Below are 27,902 nucleotides of genomic sequence, written 5' to 3' on the forward strand. Positions count from 1 at the left end.
CCACCCTGATCCAGGACACCATTCAGGGCAAACCAGCCGGCCCCCACCCATGCACCAGGCCTCTATCCTTTATAGTAAAAGGGTAATATGCCTCCCGGCACTGGGATCAGCCTGACAGGGGGCAGTGCCCAAACCCCCAGATCGCCCTGCGGCTCTGTGTGTGACAGGGGGCGGGGACACAACCCTCTGATCGGCCCTGCTCTGTGGGTGACAGGGAGTGGTGCCGCAACCTCCCCATTGACCCTGCCTTGAGTGTGACAGGGGGTGGTGCCCCAAGTCCCCAATCGGCCCTGCTCTGAGCCCTACCAGGGGCTGCACCTAGGGATTGGGCCTGCCCTCTGCCACCCGGGAGCAGGCCTAAGCCAGCAGGTCGTTATCTCCTGAGAGGTCCCAGACTGCGAGAGGGCACAGGCCGAGCTGAGGGACGCCCTCTCCCCCCTGAGTGCACAAATTTTTGTGCACCAGGTCTCTAGTTTTATATAAAATCTCTAAATAATGAGATCCATTAAAAAGTCTCTCTGTTAATACAATTGGTTTTTCCAATGGTTCTGCAGGAAGTTTATGATTCTCAAGAAGTCTTTTAAATAGCGGGGCTTCTTCCACTCTATATGCATTTAACAACCTTAACTCTGTTTTGGATGTAATTAGCTATCCATCAGGAAACTTGAGATTGTGGATTAAGCAAAGTTCATCCTTTTCTTCTGGTTCAAATTTCTTGTGTTTCCCTACATTTTTTTTTTTAAAGTTTTCCATAGAAAGTGAATTTGAACTATTTTAATGGTTTGACTCTTTTTTTTTTTTTTTCAACTTGGGACTGGAAAAGCTCATCAAGTTTTGGCTGATTAGATAATGGTGTTTTCAACTTGTGCTCCTGTGCCAAACTCCATGAGCTTGTGGCTTTTATCTTTTTTCTGCCATCTTGTAGTGAGGTTTGTGACTCCTGTTCAATGGCTCTCTTGATTTGCTTATTGTATTGTTCCAAGTCTTTAGTAGCCCTCTCTTCATATTTCAGTTTTTCCTCTTCACTCAATGTCTTCCACAGTTCTTCAATATGTATTGTTGCAGCCTCCAAACTGGTCTAAGGATTTTCTGTGAGAAACTGAACACGATGGTCTTGAACAAAAAGGGCGCTTGTTGACATGGGTTTCTTGATGACACGATGGCTGATTAAATCATAAATGGTCAACTGTCCTGATTTGTTATCCACCACGTTTGACTTTTTGTTACAGGATCCATCACTGAGATTCTTCTGTTCAGGGCTTGGAGGACTCCTCTCACTTCTTTAACATGCTGAACTTCCTGGAGGTACTAGGATTTTCACAGATTCAATGTTTTCTCCCATTGAATTTTTGAGTGCATTTCCCCTGCTCCAGTTATCTTCACAAATTTCCACAGACTTCTCAGGAACTGCTTCTTTCTCATTTCCCCCACTCTCATCAATATGGCCTTGACTGCCATTTTCTGATTGGGCATGCGTAACATAACCTACAAAACAAGTTTCAGTATATTCCTTCTGGGTGTCCTCACTTGATAAATTATCCATTGGTATAATTGGTTTATTATAAAGCAGGTATCTGGGGTTTGTTTAGCTTCTCTAATTGAAACTTTGTTGCTTTCGGAGCTTAGAGCCAGGTACCTTGGCTTCCTCCATCACTGGAGCAAGCAAGCTTCCTGCTGGCTTCAGCTTTGTGGCTGCCGGCCGCCATCTTTGTTGGCGGTTAATTTGCATATCGCCCTGATTAGCCAATGAGAAGCGTACTGAAGGTACATTCAATTACCCTTTTTGTCTTTTATTAGATAGGATTAGAGGCCTGGTGCATGAAATTGTTGCACTCAGGGCAGGAGTGGGGGGGTTCCCTCAGCCAGGCCTGTGTCCTCTCTCAGTCTGGGAGCCCCATAATCCATCACCCCACAGAGGGAGGCTCCACCCACCCACCGCAGTGCCACCGCCAGCCAGGTAGCCTGGGCCTCCCTCTGCAGGGCGATCATGGGGTGATGGCAGGGCCCCCCCAACCAATTGCATCACACCCACCTTGGCTGGCCTGGTGCTAGTGCGTGTCATAGCGTGGTGTCTGGACGGTCATTCTGCTGTTCGGCCGTTCAGTCAATTTGCATATCACGCTTTTATTTTAGGTTTCTTGAGGATAGAAGCTACAATTTTGAAATAAATATTTATTAAACCAAGTTTTAAAATGGATTGCATAAGTCAAAGTCTAATATGTTTTCACAATTGCAAATGGAAATTTTCTATAGCAGTAGCGTTTTATTGTTGCTGCTATTATTATTGTTTTGTTTGTTTTTTTATAAAAGGAAAAGGAGGCTAAGAAATTATTTACACAATTGTGTATTAACTAAGTAAATTCTTATGTTCAATATCTATAATAAAATAAGTTTTAATAAAGGGATAATTTCTAATACAGGAGGACCATCTGGAACAATATTTTCTAGCACTACTTTATTCTATTTTGCAGCTTTTTGGAACCAGCTTGAAATATTTCAGGGAAAGGAAGTGTGTAGAAGACCTTCTTTCTCTGGCAGGGGTGCAAAAACTAACATTTCTTCCACTTCCTAAATTCTTCTAACTAGGCTAATAATCAATGAGCATAAGACAGAATAACAGGAGAAAATATCCAAAATATATTACCAATGTACATTTGGGGTGCCATAAAATATTGTAGTAGGGAATTAGACAGGCATGAACAGAGCAGGAACAATAGGTCAGGTATGGAATGTCACTACACCTGTGCCTTTCCCCACCCACTTCTTTCTTAAGTCCTCTCTCTCTCTTTCTCCTCCTCCTCTCTCTCTCTCTCTCTCTCTCTCTCTCTCTCTCTCTCTCTCCCCCATCCCCTTTTGTCTCTCTCTTTCTCTCTCTGAAGCATGCCTGAGTCTTCCCCCCTCTTGTTCCCTCAGGCCTGAATATCCTTCCTCGCTTTCTTTTTCCTAAGCTCCAGGGTCCGTCTTTTGCCTCTGTAACTTGTTAACTGAGCCCACACAGCTCAGCTGCCTCATTTCCTCCAGGGCCACTTCTACCACTGTGACTTTCTAAAAAAAATATTTTTGGCCCTAACCTGTTTGGCGCAGTGGATAGAGCATCGGCCTGCGGACTGAAGGGTCCCAGGTTCAATTCCGGTCAAGGGCATGTACCTTGGTTGCGGGCATATCCCCAGTGGGGGGTGTGCAGGAGGCAGCTGATCGATGTTTCTCTCTCATCGATGTTTCTAGCTCTCTGTCCTTCTCCTTTCCTCTCTGTAAAATATCAATAAAAATATTTTTAAAAAATATTTTTGCCTCTATTTGAGTCTTGGCTCTGAATTCTTTTGTAGTTAGAACTCAAGTACTGAGTTTGCTGAACTGAGGTCCAATTGAGGGTGACATTCTAATGCCCTTTTGACACTAACAATATGAAATCCAAAGATGCAATTGGCAATTGGGGTTTATATGCCACTTAGGAGCTAAGGAGAAGGGGCAGTGTGTATGTGTATGTGTGTGTGTGTGTGTGTGTGTGTGTGTTGGGGGGGGGGTGGACTTTGTTCTTCAAAGAGCAGGAAGTCAATTCACATAAGGATGAAAAAGCAAATGCTTGATAAATAAATATTGGTTGCGCTAGAGACACAGAGAGGACGTTGGATAAATGGGTTTATTGGGCTCCCCTCTATTACACAGGAGCATAGATTATACTACTACAGGCCTGGTGCACAAAAATTTGTGCACTCGGTGGGGGGGCGGTCCCTCAGCCCAGCCTGTACCCTCTCACAACCGAGACCCCTCAGGTAGGCTCCCTTGGCCTGGCCTGAGATCAGAGCCTATCAGGGTTTCCCTTCCCCCAGCTGCAGGCAGCGGGCCCTACCCCTGCCACTGCCACTGCTTGCCATCTGCGCAGCGCTGCACCCTCCTCCCCTGCCACCAGTGGCCTCCCTCTGCAGGGGACAGGCATGGGGTGCGATGGCTTGGTTGGCCTGGGCCTCCCTCTGCAGGGAGATCGCTGGCTGACCACACACATGCCACAGAGTTGCTGCTGGTGGCCTGGGCCTCCCTCCTTCTTTTCTGGGGGGTGGGGCCAGCCCTGTGAGGGGCTGTCTGCCTACCTGATTGCCCCTAACTGCTCACCTGCCTACCTGATCAGCCCTAACTACTTGCCTGCCTATCTGATCACCCCTAACCACTCTGTCTGCGTGTCTGATCACCCCTAGCCGCTTGCTTGAGGGCAGGGCCAGCCCAGCAAGGGACTGTTGTGGTTCTGGCCTCTGGTCATTCTGGTTGTTGCACTTATGGTGGCTGGCCTTTTATTATATAGGTTAGCTATCTGTGATGATATCTCCCTTCCTGGAGCAGGTCCTCTATCTAAATTCTTTTAGGCAAGTAAAGGAGGAGAGTCAAAATTTCTTTCTGAGTCTTGTTCCTTATTTATTTGCTTAAAATAATCAATATTCCAAAAGACATATTTGGGGGGGGGGGACTGCTGCCCTTCATCTTTCTACCAGCTCTTTTACCCATTTAATCAGTTTGATTAGACATTTGTATTATTTTATCTTTGCTGCAATTTGCAAAGTGAGTGTCATTTAAATATTTTATTTTGATGTAGTCATCTAATCACAAAAATTTTTAAGTAATTTCACTTGAGAATTATTGTATGATTGCCTTAGAAGAGTTTTTGACAAAAAATACACTTTTTGAGGTGTAATTGACCATTTCCATCATGATTGTTAAGGACACTCAGACTCATGCAAACTATTTTGGTTAGACAATCAGTACATAAATGAAAACAAATAGAGGAAATAAATTTGTGCAAATATAGTATGCTGAAATAAATTGATATTGATCTGATGAGCATATATCATCAAAACTACTCAACCCCGGGGTGGGGGGGGGGGGGCTGGGGAGAATAACAATAAGGAAACTACAAAATCCATATTATTATGCTTATTTTGTGAGTGAATTGCTTTATTCCTTTCCATTTTCATTAAAGCTGTGCTAAGGATTTGAATGTTAATTTCTTTGATTCTTTTAGGCTATAATATTCTCTCATTGAATATGCCCTTTGTTACTGTTCAAGATACTGACTGTCTTTAATTATCCTCACCATCTAGTTTGCAACATTACCAAAGATAGCAATTGAATAAGATTAAAGAATAAAAAAAAAATACTTTCTTTAAATTGCCATATAGTAACACCAGCTTATTTGAAAAGTCTTATCTTTCTGTTGAAGTGTATTAACCATATTCTAAGCTTGCATATTTAAAAATATTTGTCAGCAAAGAATAACTCTTATTTAAGACAAGTACTGACAATGAGTTGCTTGTTTTTGTTTTTTAATTTGTAGGGGATTGAATTTATCTTTTAAATAATATTTTGGCATAGCTTCCCCCCAAATCACAGCCTTACAATACATTCAGCCAATTGGGAAAATTAAGTTTTATGAGGGCTAAGACTTAGACATTAAACTTCTGGTTATTGGTGAAATTATGTTTATTTAATATATTTATAGTATATAAATTATATATACATATAATCTGAAATTATATACATGCATAACTTAACATTAAAGAGGCATAATTAATTTATTCAACTTATACTTTCTGAATGCTAACTGTATCAGGAAATATTCTAGGCACTGTTAATACTTCAGTAATTTAAATGGATGCATTTCCTGCGCTTACGAAGTTTTAATTCTATTGGGAGGAAAGTTAAATAGGTTGGTTTTTTTTTTTAAAAAAAAAGCTGTATTTATGTAAGTTTTGTTTCAAGAAACAAAACCTTACAGGGTTAGCCAGTCTTTCCTACATGTCCTCACACACTTCATTCACACGTGTGAGTATAACACTTAATTTACTATTGATTTATTTTTATCCAAAAATACAGTGATCACTTTGAAAGCATAGATCATGGATAAGCAATTTTGATATTGCCAGAATCTAACTGTTTGGCACTTAGAAGGTATTCATTTAACATCTGTGGTTGGAAGGGAGGAAAAGAGATATAGGATATAAGTTAGGATTGAAAAATTGTTGTAATGTACCCTGCGAATCACAGAAGGACGCCTCAAGAAGTCGAATTAAAGAGTCACATTTATTGCAATCCAGGACTATGAGGGGCCATTCCCCAAATCTCATAGTGATAAGATGGTGGCAAAGCCAGACTTCTATAGGCAAAGATCACAAAGGTATTGATTACATCTCAAGGTTTGGAATGAGGAACCTGGTTCGCAAAAAAGCAGTTTATAGAAGCAGAAGCAGCATGTTATCTAAATTACAGTTTTGGGTCTCTGGATCACTGAATTGACAGAAACACATTATCTAGAGCCCTCAGGTCTTGAGACCACTGAGTTGCCAGGAATTCATTATCTGCCATCGAGGCAATTTAGAGTAATTGCACTGTCCTGGTCTTGGGACCACTGAGTCAACTGGAACACATTATCTGTGGCCACTAAAACAATTTAGGATAATTGTTCTGTCCTGTTTCCCAGGTACAGAAGAATGTGCTTCGATAACTAGTAAGATCACAATCAGTGGGATATTCACGTTACAATCAATAAGGCATTCAATCGAATGGGATGACTTATACAATTTAGAAAATCAAAGTAACCTGCCCATTGTTAAACAAAGCAAATAGGTACCATACTTCAAAATGAGCAATTAATTCTTAATAATTCATTAACACACAACTGTTAACAAATTTCTGTTTTACTGCTATATCATAATGTGGTCTCTGAAAGGGCGAGGGCTATGCCCTCCATCTTGCCCCGTATCATCCATGTTGGGGCAGCAGCCATGTGCTCAGGAAAGTACCTTCTTCCCGGAAGCCCAGGCCTCTGCTGGCCATGCCCGGAATCTTTTTAAACTAACCAATGACAATCAGGGGACGTGCACGCCATGGAGATGACCACATACCCGACTTGCACCTAGCCAATCGGCAGGGCCCACAGTCATCTCCCCTCCCCTCACTCCACCCCCCTATTAAAACCCCATTTTTTCCCACGGGCGGGCTCTCTGCCACTGGGCTTACCGTTGTATCGTTGCATTGGTGAGTGTGGCCGGGGAGCCGAACTAGTTCGAATAAAGGACTCTCTGCTTTTGCATCAGACTCTCTGGCTCCCTGGTGGGCTCTTGGGGATCTTGAAATCTGGGCATAACAGTCTCTAGGAATTCATTTGAATTCTTATTTCCTTTATTATATCTTTGCAAAAATAATAACAATAATATTTTTATTTATTTTTCAGGAATATCTAAAGATAATCAAGTAGAAAATTAAATAGTTTTACTTCATTAGAAGGTTTTACCTAAATTTGAGGCTAAAGATATTAGTGTATTCTAATTATTTTTGCTAAGAGGACTTACAAGACTATATAAGTAAGAACTTCTGGATTTGTTCATTTTGCTTGAGATAGAACAAATGTAATGAAAATGTTTCATTTGTAACCAGAATGGCATAGAAAATGAGCCTTCTTGAATTGGAAAGGAAAATAGTAACATACCTTTCAATGTTATACCTGCCGGAACAAGAACCTCTAGAAGGGTTCAACAATCTGGAGAAGGCTGTGCGTAGATTAAGAGTTCAGAGACAAAATATAATTTTGAAAGGCATTTGGGGGTAAGAGGAGCCTACTTTAAAGGAAATTAAGATCTAAGTTCTAAGGTCTAAGCAGGTCTAAGGCAGTGGTTCTCTACCTTCCTAATGCCACAACCCTTTCATACAGTTCCTCATGTTGTGGTGACCCCCAACCATAAGATTATTTTCGTTGCTACTTCATAACTGTAATTTTGCTACTGTTATGAATCGTAATGTAAATATCTGATATGCTATATGTGTTTTCCGATGGTTGCGACCCACAGGTTGAGAACCGCAGGTCTAAGGTCTCCTTGACTCAGGACCTCATGCTTTTCATTAACACAAATTGTCAGGAGGCTAGGCAGAGATATACACTTCAAAGGGTCAGGGTTTGGTACAGGGTCTATTGTCAGAATGGGGGAATTAGCCTATGGCTGTTCAGGTGTTTGGCCAGTAGGAGGCAATAACATGTAAATTAAGATGCCCTTTAGCTGTCTGGCAGCCAAGAATCAATTTAATGTATCCTATTCAGGTTTGGGGAAATGCTTTCAGCCATTCCCAGATGCAGCCCTGCTGTCATGTTGGAATTGGTCTCCGGGTTATACCTTGACCCATAAGCAGCCCCCTCCCATTACTGGCACCAGGGTATACCCTTTTCTGAATACAGAGGCAAGTTTTCTGCTGGTTCTCTGGCCTGAGTTAGACTGTTCCCTTTTAAGGCTCCCTCCCTGAGAAATATTAACTTTGTACAAGATTTAACATTAATGTGCAAGGTACTGGACTGATTCTCTCTCCTCATTCCTCATTCCTGAAGGCTAGATTAAGATTAGTGAAAGTCCCTGTTGTTCAACTGTCATATTAAGATCATAAAAAGAGGAAATAACCCAAAAAATAGTGACAAAAAAGGTGATAGTCTGTGGATAAATGGGTAAAGAGAGAAGATTTACCTCCATTTATTTAGGACATACTTCCTATACTTACCATATTTCTCTCAATTTTATGTCATGACTATAGTACTATCAAGGTTACTTTTAATAAAATACAAGATTATTTTTTAAAAATATATTTTATTGATTTTTTACAGAGAGGAAGGGAGAGGGATAGAGAGTTAGAAACATCAATGAAAGAGAAACATCAATCAGCTGCCTCCTGCACACCCTGCACTGGGTATATGCCCGCAACCAAGGTACATGCCCTTGACTGGAATCGAACCTGGGTCCCTTGAGTCTGCAGGCCGATGCTCTATCCACTGAGCCAAACCAGTTAGGGCAAGGTTATTTTTATTTGCATGTAAGTATTTTAAAAATGAAAAAAAAAGTCATATTATCTTCTATATATATCATAACTTTATGTTCACGTAATTTATGCAAAAACAGATGATACATTTAAATGTTTAAAATTACTTCTGCAATCGGGCTGGCCTTCACTTTAGAATAAATACTATGATTATAAAGAAGAGTAGAAGACAATATCTCCTATAGTCTCAAGAACACAAAGGAATTAGGTGTGTTACTTGTTTCAAAACAAGTTATTATAATAAAGCAAGCTTCTAATCATACAGAAGAATATGTTTATTACATGACTGAGGGTATTTATAGATATTAGAATTATGCAATATTTATTTTAAAGTACTGGTTATGGCCCTAGCTGGTTAGCTAAGTGGACAGAGCGTCGGCCTGCAGACTAAAGGGTCCCAGGATCGATTCTAGTCAAGGGCCCACACCTTAGTTGCAGGCTCCTCCCTAGCCCATGGCGTTGATTAAGGCTTGTTCAGGAGGCGACCAATTGATGTGTTTCTCTCACATTTATATTTCTCTTTGTCTTTCCCTCTTTATTCCACTCTCTCTCTAAAAATCAATGGAAAAATATCCTCAGATGAGGATTTTTTTTAAAAAGTACTGGTTATCTCATAATTATTTAAAAATGTAACTATTTTATTTTTAGTTACATATGTATTTGTTGTTTGCTTATATGGAGCTTTGTAGATTTAATACTGGTTATGTTCAAATGTGGACAAAGATCATGACTAAAAGTCAGCAGAGATGATCATAATTTGCAGTGTTTCCACTTTAATTATATTCCCTTTACTATTGAACAACATACAAGACTAACTTTTTCTCAAAATTTTTGTCTTAAATTTAGTGTTTCTGTTACCTATTGTTAGATTTTTTTAAAATCCAGATTGAAACCATGATAACACTTTTTTTGTTGTTCAAGAATCTGCAATTTGGATAGGCCTCAGTGGGGACAGCTTATTTCTGTTTCACTTGACATCAGAGACTCAGAAACTAGGGCTGGCATCTTCCATGGCTGGCTCAGTCACATGTCTGGGATTGAAGCAGATAACCGTGTGTGAGGTGCCACCAAAAAACCCAGCCTGGCTTCTTCGCAGCTCAGTGCCTGAGATCCAATGGTAAGCCTCACAGAAGAAGATAACCATGAGGAAGATGTATTATCTTTTGGGGCCGATTCTCAAAAGTAAGGAAGTGTCAATTCTGTATTTTATTTTAAATTTATTTTTGTTGATTTCAAAGAGGAAGGGAGAGGGAGAGAGAGATAGAAACATCAGTAATGAGAGAGAATCATTGACTGCCTGCCTCCTGCATGCCCCACACTGGGGATCAGTCCCACAACCCGGGCATGTGTCCTGACCAGAAATCAAACTCTGACCTCTGGGTTCATAGGTCAACACTCAACCATTGAGCCCTGCTGGCCAGGCTCTGTTTCTATTTAGTAGAGAAAGCTACTAAGGCTAGCTCACATTCAACAGGAGAGGAATTAAACTTCACATGAGAAGAGAATAATAGATGAAATATATATGGAGATGGCCATGTTTGGAAAATGTACTTTATCACAATCTCTTTAAGTAAGTACAGACCTAAACTAATTCTACCCCTCTGTCTTATGTTGTTGTGGCTTTAGTATGCCTTATTTTTTATTATTCAGCAGGTATAAGAACAGTTTATCTTGTTCCAATCATTTTGAATGAGAAGAAAGTATTTTCTAAGAAAATAATAAAACAATAACTACTTGTTGTCTATCAAGTAGTAAAGGAACAATTTATAAATGGGTACACACAGCTGGAGAAAACTATGATTACATTTTTTGGAAATTCCAATATTTCTTCCCTTCATCTCTGATGTCTGAATCATATAACATTTATTGTAAAAAAAAGAATCATAAAAATTAAATTTAATAGCAATAAAATAACATTCTCAAAATTGTAAGTAAATAAATCATTGTTCTCTGTAAATCAATTTTTAGTTTTCACTTTTTAAAAAGGTTGACATAAGTTCCTTTTGAACTGATGATGAAATTACTTTGATGCTAAAGTTGTTTTCTAAGGAATATTTCAAACTAGCAATCTCTGTTGTTTGTTGTCACCTGTAGCTATGGCAAAAGACTGCTTCCCCATAAATGAATGAGAGAAGGCCTCATAAAAGATTTATTTCTGCTGCCCCATTTTTCTTATTTATTTCTAACATTCAGCCCATTTACCATGAGCTTCCTCACATTTCAGAAACAGCTAGTCATCTCTGAGAACAAATTGTGCTATTTACTTCTGTCCTCAGAGAGAACGAATGCTTTAGTGGGTGAGATGTCCAGAACAATAAGAAAAACTTGTGCTGTGTATTCTCAACAGAACAAATAGATCTTCTGTAAATAACTCCCGGCACAATCATGGCAGGTTTCAGCACTGCACAGAGTCATATATATATTATAACTCCGAAGCCTTTCAAAGGAAAAATCAACAGAATGCTGTTATGCAGGTAGATAGACTCCACAGCATTATGGAAATAGCATATCCTAACCCCAAAAGTGTTTTGGTTATATTTCTATATAATTTATCACACACACACACACACACACACACACACACACACACTGATTTTCAACTTCAATGACAGAAAATACTTTAGGTGAAATGAATACAACTAAATAATATGAGAAGAAAAAAAAAGTTTCTTTTTTTTGTACAAACTGAAGTGAATTGATGATAAAATTCAATAAATTATGACATATGCCATTTCAATAAAAAAGGAGAGGTAGATTTTATCATTTACTAAGTCCATAACACATGCCAGTCTTATCTGATAGTATTTATAAAATCTTAATTGTCATAGGTATTTTATGTAATTGACATTTTTTTTATTCTCATTACATAGAGAAGAAAATTGACAGAAGCTAAGCAGCTTCTTTCTTTCTTCACAAACCCCTTCCCCTTAACAATGTGGTTTACGGTGGGGAACTTTGGACCACTCAGACTCAGCTTACCCTCTGCAAGGCTTGGAGACTAAGGTCAGCCATGTGGGTGGCCAACCATGTCTATGTGATCGAGACCCAATATAAATCTGTATGCCAAAGCTCAGATGGGTTTGTCAGTACTCCATGCATGTTGTCACACATCAGTGCTGGGAGAAATGGGTGCTGTCTGCAGTACTTCATTGAGAGAGGACATCTGGAAACTCTACATTTGCTGTCTCCTGGACTCCGCCCTATGGACTAATTTTTCTGTTGATTTTAGTTTGTATTCTTTCACTGTAATAAGTCCAAACCATGAGTAAAACAGATTCTCTGAGTTTTGTTAGTCTTTCTAGCAAAGGATTGAACCTGAGTGTGGTCTTCGGGACCCTGAAACCTGCAATTCCTGTCAGATGTGAAGGCGATCTTGAGATTCCCAAACTCTGTACCATCAGAGATCATTGTTCTTTTCTTTGTAACTATACTAAATCATGAATTAAATGCCTGTGTTGGGAACAATTATTTCCAGGCATGGCTAGAGGTCACCAGGTAAGCAGACAGTCTTATCAGGGAGGACACGCCAAAGGCTTTGAAATTACCTCCTAGAGGTCAAGGGCAAAGGGTTGACTCTTTTGGTCAGGGTTATACACCTTCGCTGCAGAATTTTCCTAACAGCAAATAATGAATGGAAGCAGTCTCTCTCTCTCTCTCTCTCTCTCTCTCTCTCTCTCTCTCTATATATATATATATATATATATATATATATATATATATATATATATGTGTGTGTGTGTGTGTGTGTGTGTGTGTGTGTGTGTGTGTGTGTGTATGTATATATATATATATGATTAAGTAACAATCAAATTTGTTATAAAATTTCCTAATGGTATAGTTTTCTTATATTTTCATTTTTAATTACAAAATGATTTATTGCACCATACCCCTTCTCAATTGATCAAAGATTATTTCTTAAACTCCATTTTCTACTAAATTGTATAGCAACAGAAAGGATTTATAGACATTCTACTATGAAACTTATTTGACAAACTGATACAGTTCCTAACTTTACCGAGAAGTATAGAAAAGCCATTATTATCATGGAAGCTTCTTGTTTTTCCTGAGACACCAACTTGTCCATTTTTTTCCAACCATTACTATCCTGTAGGGAGACTCTACTCCAGGAATCTGTGCAAAGAAAGACCTGGAGGTTTACCTTTAATAAGCAGATTTGAATAGGGACTCAGTATTTCTCTGGGTCTATGAGATAGATTTTCCTAAAAGTGTATGTTAATTTTATTGGAAAATCGAGTTCATATTTTAGTTGAATTTGTTATTATGTGAGAACACGTTCTAGTAGAACAAGTCACTATAAAAAATTATCTGTGACATTCCAAAATTAGGTTTTCAGATGAATTTAGAATGTAGTCCTGACTGACTCACTTGTTTTATCTTATAGAATATCATGTCTTTATATATTGATCTATTACTGTAAATGCATGTGTATGTTTTAAATAAAGTGAGCACTTGGGTGCAATGGATCTGATTGTATAGAGAATGTTTGGTTAAAGAATAATACTAACCTGGATAAGTATGATTCCAAAAAGAATGAAGAAGGTTTTATTGGTAAATAGCACTTAAAACATTTCACTCTTGATTGCCTTGGTAAAAAAAAATCAAGGTACAATGACATTTAATATGTGCTTTTATTTATTTTTAAAATGCTTTTATCTCTTCTTATTGAATGAATATTATTAAATTAATGTTCATGACAATATTAAGTAAATTTTAAAACTATAGTTATACATGTGTATTTCTATAATTATTTCTGATATAAGATTTAGTTTAGCCCTAACCGGTTTGGCTCAGTGGATAGAGCATCGGCCTGCGGACTCAAGGGTCCCACGTTCAATTCTGGTCAAAGGCATGTACCTTCGTTGCGGGCATATACCCAGTGGGGAGTGTGCAGGAGGCAGCTGATCGATGTTTCTCTCTCATCGATGTTTCTAGCTCTCTATCCCTCTCCCTTTCTCTCTGTGAAAAATCAATAAAATATATTTTTAAAAAGGATTAGTTTATGGTGGAGCTGTTAGTTTTAAAAACAAAGTCTAGTTCCTTTCATGCCTATAACTACTTTATAACTTTATAACTACTCAGAAATAGAAATTATTGTATTTCTATTTGTTTGGATTGTGAACAGAACAACCATTTGGGAAATGGAAGTGCTAGGACAGTAGCTGGACTGAGTGGAAATAAAGCTTGCTGTTCCCAATGTCAGACTGCATCAAGTCATTTGGAATCGCACAGTTTAAAAGAATAATGAATTTTGATTCATTTTGACATATATGTCTGGTCTGAATATAACCTGCAATGTGTGTCATGCTGCCTCTCAAATTTAACTGAACGCCTTGCTTCCTTGGGAGTGGAATAGTATGTTTCATGAGCTTTCCCAGACATGAGACATTGCTCATTGTGAAATTAAGAGCGGAGACTGGGTTTACCTTACAGAATCGGTAAGAGTGATTAAGCAATTTTTTGTAAACCCAGATTTCAAAATTAATTATACTATGGTTTTATTTCATTGCAATATTTTAAATAACCATAATGTAATGAATATATATGGCTTTATTATATTTATTTTAAATCATTTCTGTTCTTGATATGTTACTTTATTTTTAAATTTTCTAAGAAATAATGCTATTTCAAAGCTGAAGCCCACTATTTAAAGGGGAACTGAATATAATGACTCTTGAATATTTAGATTAAAAAAATATAAACTAAACCATCAATTATTGACCTCAGATTAACATTGGGTTATTCCACATGTTTCATGGCTCAATTAATGGAATAATTGCCTTATTTTTTTCTCACTGTTGACAATAGTATTATACTTTATCTTTAAATAATGGTAGTGTTTTTATTTACTGAGCCTGGGGATTGTTTCAAGTGGTGATGTCAGTAGGGATTCACCAGTCCTTGAAGAACTTGAAGTTGGTAACTAAAAGTGGCTTTATGATTTGGGCCTATAGTCCTTTTTATTTACATTATTATATTTGCCTTATCAATAGGGTGTTCTGTGATGTTTAATAAAATTAACATTATTCTCTTAGACATCTGTATACCCCTTGATTGTATACCCCTTTGGAATATCTCTAATTTTAGAAAGGCTTAGATAGAAATTTGTCACATTCTACTTACTATACTAAATGCTCATAAACAGAATATCATGGTTAGCTTTGATGTATTGCTTCTGAAAGTATTTGGACAGTACTTGAACAATATACCAGTGTTGCAACTCATTGGTTAGGCTGCTTCTTAAAGAATATTAAAGCCGCCCTAGCCTGTTTGGCTCAGTGGATAGAGTGTTGGCCTGCGGACTGAATGGCCCTGGGTTTGATTCCAGTCAAGGGCACATGCCTGGATTGCAGGCTGGGTCTCCAACAGGGGTGATGCAGGAAGCAGCCAATCAGTGATTCTCTCTCATCATTGATGTTTCTATCTCTCTCTCCCTCTACCTTCCTCTCTGAAATCAATAAAAAACATAAAAAAAGAATATTAAAGCCAAAAGTAAAAAAAAAGTAACATATGGAGACATCTAAATTTATTTCTTTACTTTTTGTCACATAACTTATTACAAAATATGAATATTCATAGGGTTAAAAAGGGGACTAATTTGGAATAATGGAAAACTTCAAGGAAATTGGTCAGTTTAGAAGTCTTGAGACTTAGCACTCTAGATCTATGGATAGAATTTTACAGTAAACCCGTGATTTTGTGGACCTGAACTTACCAGGCTTTGGATTTAATAGATAAGTTTCCGGTCCATATGCCATATCTAAAAATTAACACCTTATTAATTTTAAAATGTTTTTAACCAAGATTTGCTTGCATATTTCCACCTAAAAGTATAAAAACTACAGGTGAAAAATGACCAGTAATGGGTGTCATTAAAAAAAAAGATAGCATCAGATAGGAGAGAAAAGGTATGGCTTTAAACTCTAGCCAAGCCCAAGAAGCACAGAAATCAGTTTATGATCGTAGCAGTTAATAAACAATCTACTTTCTTACTTTTACACTGCCTTGCTACTCCAAACTTAAAGCAGACAAAAGCAACATATTGAATGAGGGAGTAAAAATAAAAACTCTTAGTCTTACTGGTTATGCTTTCAAAAAATGTTATTGTATCAGATTTATGAGTATGTAGTTAAAAAAAAAAACCCAAGTACTACCAAAATAACGCTTCCATAAATACTCCAGTTACATGTTCTTTCAGTTTGTGTGTGTGTGTGTGTGTGTGTGTGTGTGTTTTACAAACTGAGCTCTTTCAGTATTTGTAAAGCCTCTGAACAAAATAGTTTTCTTGGTGTTTTTTGTTTGTTTTGTTTTGTTGTTTGTTTGTTTGTTTGTTTTAAAACCTTTTGCTTAACACTACACTAATGTACCAATCAACAATATGAGAAATTTTCTGAGGTGATTTCTTTTCTTTAAGAAAGTTGTAGGTCTTTGGTACCTTTCTTCAAAAATTAAACTAGGGTGACCTTGGCCCTATTATATTAAGCAGCTACATCAAACTCTCACCTATGTCTTGAAGAAATAGTGCATTAAAAATATGTTTATCATGAAATTTATAAAATATTAATTGATGTAAGCTTGACACGTTTTCTAAATGTTATTTATAGTAGTCTCCACGTAGGTGGATCAGATAAGGTTAGCACACGTTATCTAAAAGATTAACTAATATTTTAAAATAAGGTCCAGGCCCTTTTATTCTACAAAAATCCATAACATAAGTAAGAGTAAATTTTTGCAAGTACTATTTATTGATTCTATAAATTAATAAGCTCTCTATCCAGTGTGTCTATGATAATTTCTAATCTCATAATTATAAACCACCAAGGCACCTTGCTATCAAAAGATTATTTGTGTATAGTCTATTCCTGTACCTACATCTTTTCCTTAGCAGATTTAAATAAATGGGCTATTCAGATCTTCAGCACCCCACAGTATTTATCTAAACTTGTGCTGACTAGGCAGGTGTCATTTGTAATTTCTGAAATGCTCATGTTAAAACAAGAAACCTACACTATCAATGTGCAAACCATCCTTCATTATTCCAGGTTTAAATTAAGAAAATAATGCCTAAAGGAAACTCAGACTAAAAATCTACTTCTTGGTCATACTGTTTCCACTGGGAATTTATATTCCATCAATTTCTTTAGGGCATCTTTGCTTTAACTTAAATCTGAAGAAATAAAGGATGATTTCTTAAAATTACACTAGGTATTTGCCTAATTGGGAATTTATTATTTTTCTTTATGGAAAATACGTGAAAATTCCTCAAAATTAATCTACTTATCATATTTTTTGTAATATTTGTTTTTCTCAAACTTAAGAATGTAAAGCTCAACAGAGATAACAAAAATGATATTCTTTTGACCTATTTTTTAATTTTTTACTCATTATTAAATTTATCGGAGAGATATTAGTTAAAAGATTATATAGGTTACAAATGTACACTTCTGATACATGATCTGTATATTGTATTGCCTGCCCATCACTCAAAGTCAAATCATCTTTCATCACCATATATTTGACCCCTTTTATCATTTACTAAACCCCCAACTACCAACCTCCTTCCCTCTAGCAACCACCATACTATTGTCTGTGTCTATAGGGAAACCTACTCAGACATAAGAAAAGATAAAATACTGCCATTTACAACAACATGGATGGGCCTTGAAAATATCATGCTAAGTGAAACAAGTCATACAGAAAAGTTGAGAACCATATGATTTCACTTATATGCGTGGTATAAAACTGAAAGCAACTGAAGAACAAATAAGAAAAACAGACAAACAAAATTGAATTTTTATATCATTACATATTGCTTATTAGTTGAAAGAAAAAAAAATAGTAACTATACATTGGAGATACCAGACAATCACTGGACTAGATGATCTGAGTTAATATCACTAATGCAGAGCCCAGGGACATCACATGCTCCCAGATGTGATATCCTGAGAAAGACACATTGCTTCTCTAATATTCCGGCTGAGGATGTATTCCTGAATCTAACCCTGAGGGAGAATCAGACAATCCAAATGCGAGGGGCATCCTCAACGTGTCAATGTCAAGAAAGACAAAGAAAACTGAGTTACTCTTCCAGAGGAAAAATAAATAAATAAAGATGAGAATCAAATGCAGCATATGATCCTGAACTGGATCCTGTACTCGAGGGGAAACAGTTATAAAAAGGATATTATTGGGCCAACAGAATAAATTGAAATGTAAACTGTATGTTAGTTAAAAAGCTATTGTATTTATTTAAAATTTTCTGAATTTGCTACGTTTCTATGGTTATACGATATTCTATCCTTCGTTTTAAGAAATAGACACTGAAAAATGTAAGGATCAAGGGGCATGGTCCTCAACCTGAGATGTAACCTGAGACTCTTCTTAGACACAACTAGTCATTCAGACTCACAAGACCTCATTGGCCACACTTGGCACCACTCCATACAGAAGCAACAGGGTGGGAATTGCAACTTGTCAGAAAAGGGTGTTGGAGTTGGTCAAGAATTGTTCTTTGCCAAATTCCTTGCTGCAATCTGACATCTCAAAGGCTCTGAGACATGATTCAAATCAGAAGGTTGTAAGAACTGGTCTAGCTTAAAAGTCTCAGGCTCCACAGGACCCGATATCTCTAATAACAACTCCATCAAAAGTGCTTCCAGGGTCCCCTCAAAGGATATGCCAGTTATTACAGTCATCACATTCAGGGGAGCTGAAGTATATTTACTAAAAAGTATTCATACAGTATGCTAATTAGAAATATTTCTTACCATAAGCATTTAGTAACACAGCTGACATTCCAATACTTATCAAATAACCTAAAGCTGTGGTAGGCAAACTGCAGCTTGTGAGCCACATGCCCCTCTTTGGCCCCTTGAGTGTGGCTCTTCCAAAAAATACCACATGTGGGCGTACACATACAGTGCGATTGAAACTTCGTGGCCCATGCGCAGAAGTCAGTATTTTGTGGAAGAGCCACACTCAAGGGGCCAAAGAGCCTCATGTGACTCACGAGCCGCAGTTTGCCAACCATTGACCTAGAGGAACAGAGCTGGAGAGTTCATCAAAGAGCAGCACAATTCACCATAGCTAATATCTGGAAACAGCTGAAGTGCCCATCAGCAGATGAGTGGATTAAAAAAATGTGGTACATCTACACAATGGAATACTACACTGCTGTAAAAAAGAAGGAACTTTTATCATTTACAACAACATGGATGGAACTGGAGAGAATCATGCTAAGCGAAATAAGCCAGTCAGAGAAAGATAAATATCACATGATCTCATTCATTTGTGGAATATAATGAGCAACATAAACTGATGAACAAAAACAGATCCAGAGACAGAAAAGCATCAATCAGACCATCAAACCTCAGAGGGAAGATAGAGGAGGGTGAGAGTAAGGGAGAGAGATCAACCAAAGGACTTATACATGCATATAAGCCTAACCAATGGACACAGACACCAGGATGTGAGGGCATAAGAGGGGAGGTGGGGGGCAATGGGGGCATAAGGACACATATGTCATACCTTAATCAAAAAATAAAATTAAATTAAAAAAGAAATAAAGATAGAGACACAGAAGTAAAAAAAAGTCATGCAAAAGAGAAATTTTTTTGCTAAAATTTTGATCATGGCAACCAATCCTCAGTTCATAAAAATTAGCGTGTGTGTGTGTGTGTGTGTGTGTGTGTGTGTGTGTGTGTAGGACAGACAATGATAAAACAAATGTAGCAAAATAATAACAATTGGTGAATCTCGATAAAGGTTCTAAGGGAGTTATTTATTATTCCTGATACATTTCTGTGTTTGTTAGATTTTCAAAATAAAAAGGTTTTGGGTGTTTTTTTTTTGCAAAATGGAGCATAATATAAAAAAGGTAAAAGCACTAATATTTTAAACAGTGCAACTTCCTTTTCTAAAATGATTTTGACAGTTTTATTTCCAAAAATACCCCACAGATACAATATATACCAGTAAATCCCCAGGGAAAACAGTCTCTTTTGACTTCCAGGGCACCAACGCAATGTTAAATTTCTCTGGGCTTATTGAAAGCTTTTGCCTTTTAAAAAAATCACTGATAAAAGGGAAAATATAATCTACTTAGAATACATAGAATGATGGCATTCAAAAAGTGCTGATAGGTGCTTTTAAAAAATCTGCTTTTTCTCTACATTGGTGTGAACATCCTAAATAATAAAGAGCTAATATGCAAATAGACCCAATGGAGGAACAACCAGTCACTATGACGTGTGCTGACCACCAGGGAGTGCCTGCGGAACATGGCGAGCGAGGGCAGCAGGCAGCAGAGCTTGGAACATGGCAGGCATTGGCTGTGGTGGGATGTTGGAGCAGGTGAGCAGGGGCTCTACACCAAGGCAGGACGCTGGTCGCTGTCATTGGGGCGAGACTCTGGTGGTTACTAAAAATTCTTTGCTCCTGCTTGCCTTGGTCCTGCCCAGCACTTGCACCTGCTTCCGGCCAGGCCCCACTCGCACCCTCTGCTGGTCCCAAAGCCACCGTTTGCACCGGTTGCCTGTGCCCAGCGCCAGCCCCGATTGCTTGGCACTGTCAGTGGCTGCGAGCAGTGGCTGCTGGCCTCGATTGACCCTGAGGGCTTCTCCACCTTCTCCTGTTCCTGAGGGGTGATTGGGGCAGCAGCCACCACTCGCACCCACTGATGACGTCGGTCCCGTTCAGACCCATTGCTGGTGCCGGGACCAATCGCTCTGTGCCGTCAGTGCATGGGAGTGGTGGCAGCAGGAGCAGGGCTGCTGGCAGACAGGGGTCTGGTGGCCAAGGCAAGAGGGGCTGGTCAGGGGTGCCGAGGATGGGTCGAGACAAACCCCTGTACCCACCAAAGCCTCTCGGCCCACAGTTCCTTTTAAGATGCATGAATTACATGCACCCGGCCCCTAGTCTACACTAATAAAAGACAAAGATGCTATTTGATCATACATTCGCTATGCCCTAAGCCACGCCCACCAGCCAATCAGAGGAACTATATTCAAATTAACCCAACCAAGATGGCAACTGGCAGCCACGGAGCTGGAGCAAGCAGGAGACTTGGATGCCCGGGCGATGGAGGAAGTCAAGCTTCCCGCCTGCCCTGGCTGGCTGTGGCCTCTGCTCATGGCAACAAAGTTTCAATTATAGAAGACAAATAAATCCCAGATACCTGCTTCCAGTCAGCCTCCACTGGGAGCTTGGGTGGCTGGTGGTTGTGGCCAGCCTGCAAACAGCCATCAGCCCCTCACCCAGGCTGGACACACCCTCATGGGGTGAGGGTCCCCGCTGGGGGGCTTAACCAGTCTGAAAATGACCCTCAGCCCCTCACCCAGACTGGCCAGCAGGGACCCCCACCTTGAAGGGGCTATGGCCAGCCTGCAAACAGCCATCAGCCACTCACCCAGACTGGACAGGTACCCCAGCAGGACCCTCCCACCCTGAAGGGGGTGTGGCCAGCCTGAAAACAGCCCTCAACCCCTCACTCAGGCTGACCAGGTACCCCTGGGGGGGCCTCCACACTGAAGGGGGTGTGGCTAGCCTGCAAAAAGCCATCAGCCCCTCACCCAGGCTGGCCAGGCACTCCTATATAATAAAAGGGAAATATGTAAATTGACCCTAACAGCAGAACGACTGGGAATGACTGGTCACTATGACACACACTGACCACCCGGGACCAGATGCTCAATGCAGGTGCTGCCCTCTGGTGGTCAGTGCGCTTCCACATGGGGGAGCTCTTCTCAGCCACAAGCCAGGCTGATGGCTGCCAGTACAGTGGTGGTAGTGGGAGCCTCTCCCGCCTCTTCAGCAGCGCTAAGGATGTCCGACTGCAGCTTGGGCCTGCTCCCCGCTGGCAAGTGAACATCCCCTGAGGGCTCCCAGGCTGCCAGAGGGATGTCTGACTGCCAGCTTAGGCCCAATCCCCCAGGGAGAGGGCCTAAGACAGCAGGTGGTCATCCCCCAAGGGGTCCCAGACTGTGAGAGGGCACAGGCCAGGCTGAGGGACACCCCCTCAGTGCACAATTTTTGTACACCAGGCCTCTAGTTATAAATAAATGCCATATTTATTTATGCAGATGATAGAAAGCAAGGTATATTGTTTCTTTTCTAATTGCTGGATAAAGTTGCCTTTCCAGCTTTGTTTCCTACAACCTACAAATCATCTGGAATTCCAAACACTTTCATAGAGTTCAAAAGTGCAGCCTACTTCATTTTTCATCCATGAATATCCAAATTGCCCTTAAAGCTTTTAAAGGAAATGGGAATAAAAGCCTACATTCAAGTAGTGGGTAGTAACAAAATGAGATGAATCCCTTTTACTAATATTATTTCTGTATACTCTTTATTCATCAAAATGTAAGGAAAATATGATATATCAGAGAAATAAATGTGGAAATAAAATTGTAGTGTTTGAAATGTGTTTTATATTGTTCAATTATTTAAGAACTCAACTAAAGGGATTTTTGACCCTGAACAATGAATTAAGGCATATTTTTAAAGTTAATTGTACTTTACATTTTCTTAGTACTTCACAGTCTTTAAACATTTTCTTAGACATTTCTTCAGTAAACATTCCTTAAATATTCATTACCTTTCAAACTTTGAAACATTATTTGGAAGAACTTATCCCTTCTAAGATAGGTGTTCCCATCCCCATTTTATAGATAAATAAAGCTAAGGATAAAAATTAAAGTCTAATCATATAGGAAAATAATGATTTTAATATAGATAATAATATATCTATTTTTTATTTTAATGTGTACATACTATCATTTTTATTTTGACATTATAGGACTACATATTAAATTTAGGTGTCATGATGCACGTTTATAGTTAGATAATCTTTATGAGGAATAGAAAATTCAAACCTAACTCTGTCAGGAGCACCTCTTTCTTCTGACCTTGGTTCTATGAGATATAGATGCCCATTTTTTTGTCATTTCAGATGAGTCAGAAATAGATTCTGTGTTACATCAAAATATATTTCAGCAGGTCACATTTGTTCTTTGATAAAATTATTTCTATAAATATTCAACAAATATTTATTACAAATATTATTGCCTGTTATTTTCACAGCAACTTTGCATTGTAGATATTATTATTTTTAATCCTCAATGAAGGATATGTTTTATTGATGTTAGAGAGAGAGGAAGGAAGGGAGACAGAGAAAGAGAGAGTAAAAGAGAAACATCAATGTGAGAGAGAAACATGATTGGTTGCCTCAAATAAGCTTGCTGACTAGAAATCAAACACACAACCTAGTATGTCCCCTGACCGGGAATCAAACCTGAAACCTTCTAGTGTACAGGACAACATTCCAACCAGGGCAGTATTATAGATATTATTATTATTATTTCCAAATTAATGGTGAGAAGACTAGGACTCACACCTGCACAAAGATATACACCCAGTAAGAAATAAATGTGAAAGTCAACATCCTTTCTCGTTTCCAAGTCCAGTCTTCTCACCTCACCAAAAATAAATGCTTTTCTTCAAACTTTTGTGAAATAAGAAAGATGATTATTTAGCTGTCATTTTTTTCTCAGATCAAGCTCTTTAGGAATGAATACAGAAAGCTAAGGCTTTATTATCCCAAGATTAAAGAGTTCTTATATCTTTAAAGGCTACGCTCATAGCAATTATGCTAAGTTAGACTTGAGTGCTGCCAACAGTTGCATGAAGAGCAGGTACCCGGATCTCCGAGAAAGCTGAATTCTTGTAGACAAGGGTACATTGGCAACAAATGGCTGGGACTATCACACCCCAGTGCCCTGAAAGTTGAGTTAGAGATTATGATTGCCAATAAGCACCCTGAAAAGTGTAAAGAAAATGGTGGTTGTGAGCTTGGCATGAGAAATAAGTGGATTCTTTGAGTGGTAGAACCACTTAAACCCTATTCACCATGAAGACCTAGGCAGTAAGCACCTCACACTTTCTTCCTTTCATGGTCTAAAGAACAAAGAGTAGCCTTAAAAACTACTCCCAACGAATGAGTCCTGGAGACTGCGGGACCCTGAGTTCCCCAGAGTTTGACAGGACTTTATTGTAAAATGTGATCCAGAGAGCAAGAGCGAGGAAGATGTGTGAAGCAAGAAAGGAGGGGGAGCCAATAAAAGGATGCATAGTGCAGCTGGCCAAGTCTGCTTCTTCATTATATCAGGATCTCCTGAAGAGTCAAATAAAATGCATCTCAGGACTGACACTCAGGGAAATAAAAGATAAAATTATACACTATTCCTCAAAGTTGTCCTCATGGGGCAAAAGCATCACCCATTTAAGAAATGCATAAACTGTTCTTCCCAGTGTCTCCACTTCAACACGAACAGCAAAACCCAGGGTAGAAGCAACAGTATCTTGCTATGTGAGCTGTGGAACTGGTTGTAGAATCAGCAGATGAAATAAGAAAGCTGTGAGGACAAGTGCATCTTAATGCACAAGAGAGGTTTCATATTTTTCCATGCTTCTGCTGTCTACCAACAATCCAGGCTCCTGATGAAAACCATGTTCTATTGTTCCTGTCAATGTAGTAACACTTTTGTGTGCCTGCCACGTTGTTGGCATTGAGAACGTAACTAGGTAACAGTTGCGGCTTCAAGTTCAGTGAAACTTTCGCTGCATTCCCTTGAAGAGGAAGATCTAATCTTGGACCTCATGCCCTAGATGAGATCAGTTGCATTTAAGTGTTGAAACATATTTAAAAAGCCAATGGGTCCTATGCTTATACAATCATTGCATCACCTCTTTTGCCATGAAAATGTATCTCCTGGTAGGAGAGTGTTGTGCATCCTACTGTGTCAATAGACTCCTAGAAGAACTGTGGGAGCAGGGCAGTGATGCTGGCAGAAATAGTGCAGTGAGGGAACACAAACCCATATCCAGAGTGGATGATAACAGAATGGAAGGAGAGAGAGGGGCAGGCATAAGACCTGGACCTGAGATGATATATCCTAAGACTATATTTGAATGAATCTAATTAGATCCAACACAGAGCTGTTTGCTTAATGTGTTTAAAATAGTGCATCTTACGTGTTTAATGCAGGGTTCTTAAAATTACTGAGAGTTGATTTTCAAAGAACCTCTTATTTCAAGGAGCAAGGTAGAAGAGTGCTCGAGTTTGCATCCAAATAACCGCAGCATCAGCTACAAAGTGTTGATGGAGCTTTTCTGTGGTTGCTTGGGTATCATATCTTTGACACATTTGGTCTTATTTGGACATCTCTTTCAGATGCTCACTTAAGACTGAAAGTTTATAAAATTCCCAAGTCAAAGGACTGCACTCTGAAACAAGCAGTCACTGATTTTATTCTTTAGAAAGCTACTTTCTTTATCAGCAGACCCCTCCAAACAGTTAAAGAAACATGGTTGCATTAACCCTGAGGTACCTGCCCTTAGCTGGTTAAACTCTTGATCACTCACAGCTTTAATCATGGTTCTCACTCCCTGAATATCATAAAACCAAAGCAACATGACATTTCAGCAGCTGACATTTGTTTTTCTATAGGGAGACTCCAGCGCACAGTAAAAATTAGAAACCAAATGCTTCCCTCAAATTGCTCAAATTCCTTTCTCTGTCTGACTCGCTGATACTATTGCATAACACATGCTTATTATGGTTGATGGCCGCTAGCATGCTTATAAGGGTGAATTCTTAACTGGAATAAATGAACCAAAAGAAAGTGTGTATGTATCTTCAAACCCCTGGAACCTTCTCCTGTGATAAAAGGAACTGTGCATATATAACAAGAGGTAACAAAATTAGAAATAAAATGTTAGCATTTCTCTTCTTTGTGTTTCAAATCAATTCTTTGGTGATTTGAAGAGGAAAGGATTCCAAGAGTAATAGCTTAGATTGTTTAATATAACTACCTTTCTGTTAGAAAAATGGGAGAAAAAGGCCATGGTATTAAAAAAAAAATCTAAAGTACTTAGCAAGAACTAACGTGCATAAGACATATACAAAGAATGTTATTAAATGACATAAAACAAAATGTGAACAAAAGAAAAAAATATAGCATAAGGCTGGATAGGAAATTTTAAAAGTAAATATTTTCATTATTCATATTTATTACATAAGATTGATAGAGTTCCGGGGAGAAACTAAGATGGCGGCATAGATAAACACTGGGAAATTGCTGCCTCCCACAATAATTGAAAATTACATCAAAAACACAAAACGGACATCATCCAGAACTTCAGGAAGGCTGGCTGAGTGTAAATTCTACAACTAGAAGGAAAGAAAAGCACACTGAGAGCCAGAGGAGCTGGGGAGGTGGAGTGCAGAGGTACGGGGCCCGCGCACTCGGAAAGGGTCTGGCACCTGAGGACGCGGCTGTCTTTTTGAATTCCGAGGGAGACACAAGCTCCCGAGGGCTCTGAAATCCGGTTCCGGGAAGTCTCTGAGGACCCAGAACTCATACAGGGAGAAACTGGTCTGTCGGGCAGCAGGCGAGCTTGAGGGCGGCTTTCCCTCAGAGGTGCTTGCAGCCATTGCCCGGACACTGGGACTCTTGACTCCTTAGGGCGGGGCTGAGGCTCCGCCATAGCTGCTTGCTCCGCCCTTTGATTCCTTGAGACCTCGCCCCACCCAGGCTGTGGCAGAGGCTTTTGCATATGAATGCCCCGGCCATTTGCAACCTGTAATTACCTAACTGCAGCCAGGCCAGATAGACCCAGAGCTTCCAAGAGAAGGCCCAAGGCCCCACAGCGGCTTGCATTGCTACACAGCTGAGCAGCATCAGGGCACTTCCAAACTCCAAAAAAAGGAAGGGGAATCTGCAGTTCTCTTCATAGCACCTCCTTAGATCCAAGAGCCAGTGTACCCAGTGGTCAGAGGGGAACCATCCAGATCACAACTCCTCAGATCCATAAGGGACACACTCAGGGTGCAGTCTCAGTGAGCACCAAAGCCCCAATGAAGCAAGTCTTGCCCCAGAAGGGTGTCTCCAGCACAGAAGTTCTCCCACTGCAGACACAGCTGATTCTCACTGCCAATTGGCCTGGAGATCAATTCCTCCCAGTGATCCTACAACAACCAAGGCATAGCTACAACAAGACTGTGCACAAAGCCCACAAGGGGGTGCACCAAGAGTGTCCACCTCAGGTAACTGGGGAGGCTGAGCCACTGGGCCCTACAGGACACCTAGCACACAAAGCCACTCTATCAACACAGGGGAAGCAGCCAAAATGTGGAGACAAAGAAACAGGTCACAAATGGCAGAAGCGGAGGAAAGCAAATGACTGGATATAGAGTTCAAGGCCACGTTTATAAGGTTTTTCAAGAATTTTATGGAAACCGCCGATAAATTTAATGAGTCCCTCAATAAGTATAGTGAGACCATGGAGGACATGAAAAAGGACCAACTAGAAATTAAGCATACACTGACTGAAATAAAGAATAATTTACAGAGATCCAACAGCAGACAAGAGGATCCCAAGAATCAAGTCAAAGATTTGAAATACAAAGAAACAAAAAATACCCAACCGAAAAAGAAAAAAGAAAGGAGATTCCAAAAATATGAAGATAGTGTAAGGAGCCTCTGGGACAACTTCAAGTGTACCAACATTAGAATTATAGGGGTACCAGAAGAAGAGAGAGGGCAAGATATTGAAAACCTATTTGAAGAAATAATGACAGAAAACTTCCCCTACCTGGTCAAAGAAATAGACTTACAAGTCCAGGAAGCACAGAGAACCCCAAACAAAAGGAATCCAAAGAGGACCACACCAAGACACATCATCATTAAAATGCCAAGAGCAAAAGACAAAGAGAGACTCTTAAAAGCAGCAAGAGAAAGACAGTCAGTTACCTACAAGGGAGTACCCATACGACTGTCAGTTGATTTCTCAACAGAAACCATGCAGGCCAGAAGAGAGTGGCAAGAAATATTCAAAGCGATGAATAGCAAGAACCAACAACCAAGATTACTTTATCCAGCAAAGCTATCATTCAGAATAGGACAGATAAAGAGCTTCACAGATAAGAAAAAGCTAAAGGAGTTCATCACCACCAAACCAGCATTATATGAAATGCTGAAAGG

The 27,902-nt window shown here is 39.4% G+C and overlaps 1 pseudogene; it reads right to left on the bottom strand.

Annotated features, from left to right (window-relative positions):
* Positions 1 to 477: 477 nt before the first annotated feature.
* The window catches only part of LOC132229149 (PMS1 protein homolog 1-like), a 37,912-nt pseudogene continuing 10,487 nt past the window's right edge, over positions 478 to 27,902 (bottom strand).

This window comes from Myotis daubentonii, chromosome 3, assembly GCF_963259705.1.
Source record: "Myotis daubentonii chromosome 3, mMyoDau2.1, whole genome shotgun sequence".
In the NCBI taxonomy this organism is placed as follows: domain Eukaryota; kingdom Metazoa; phylum Chordata; class Mammalia; order Chiroptera; family Vespertilionidae; genus Myotis; species Myotis daubentonii.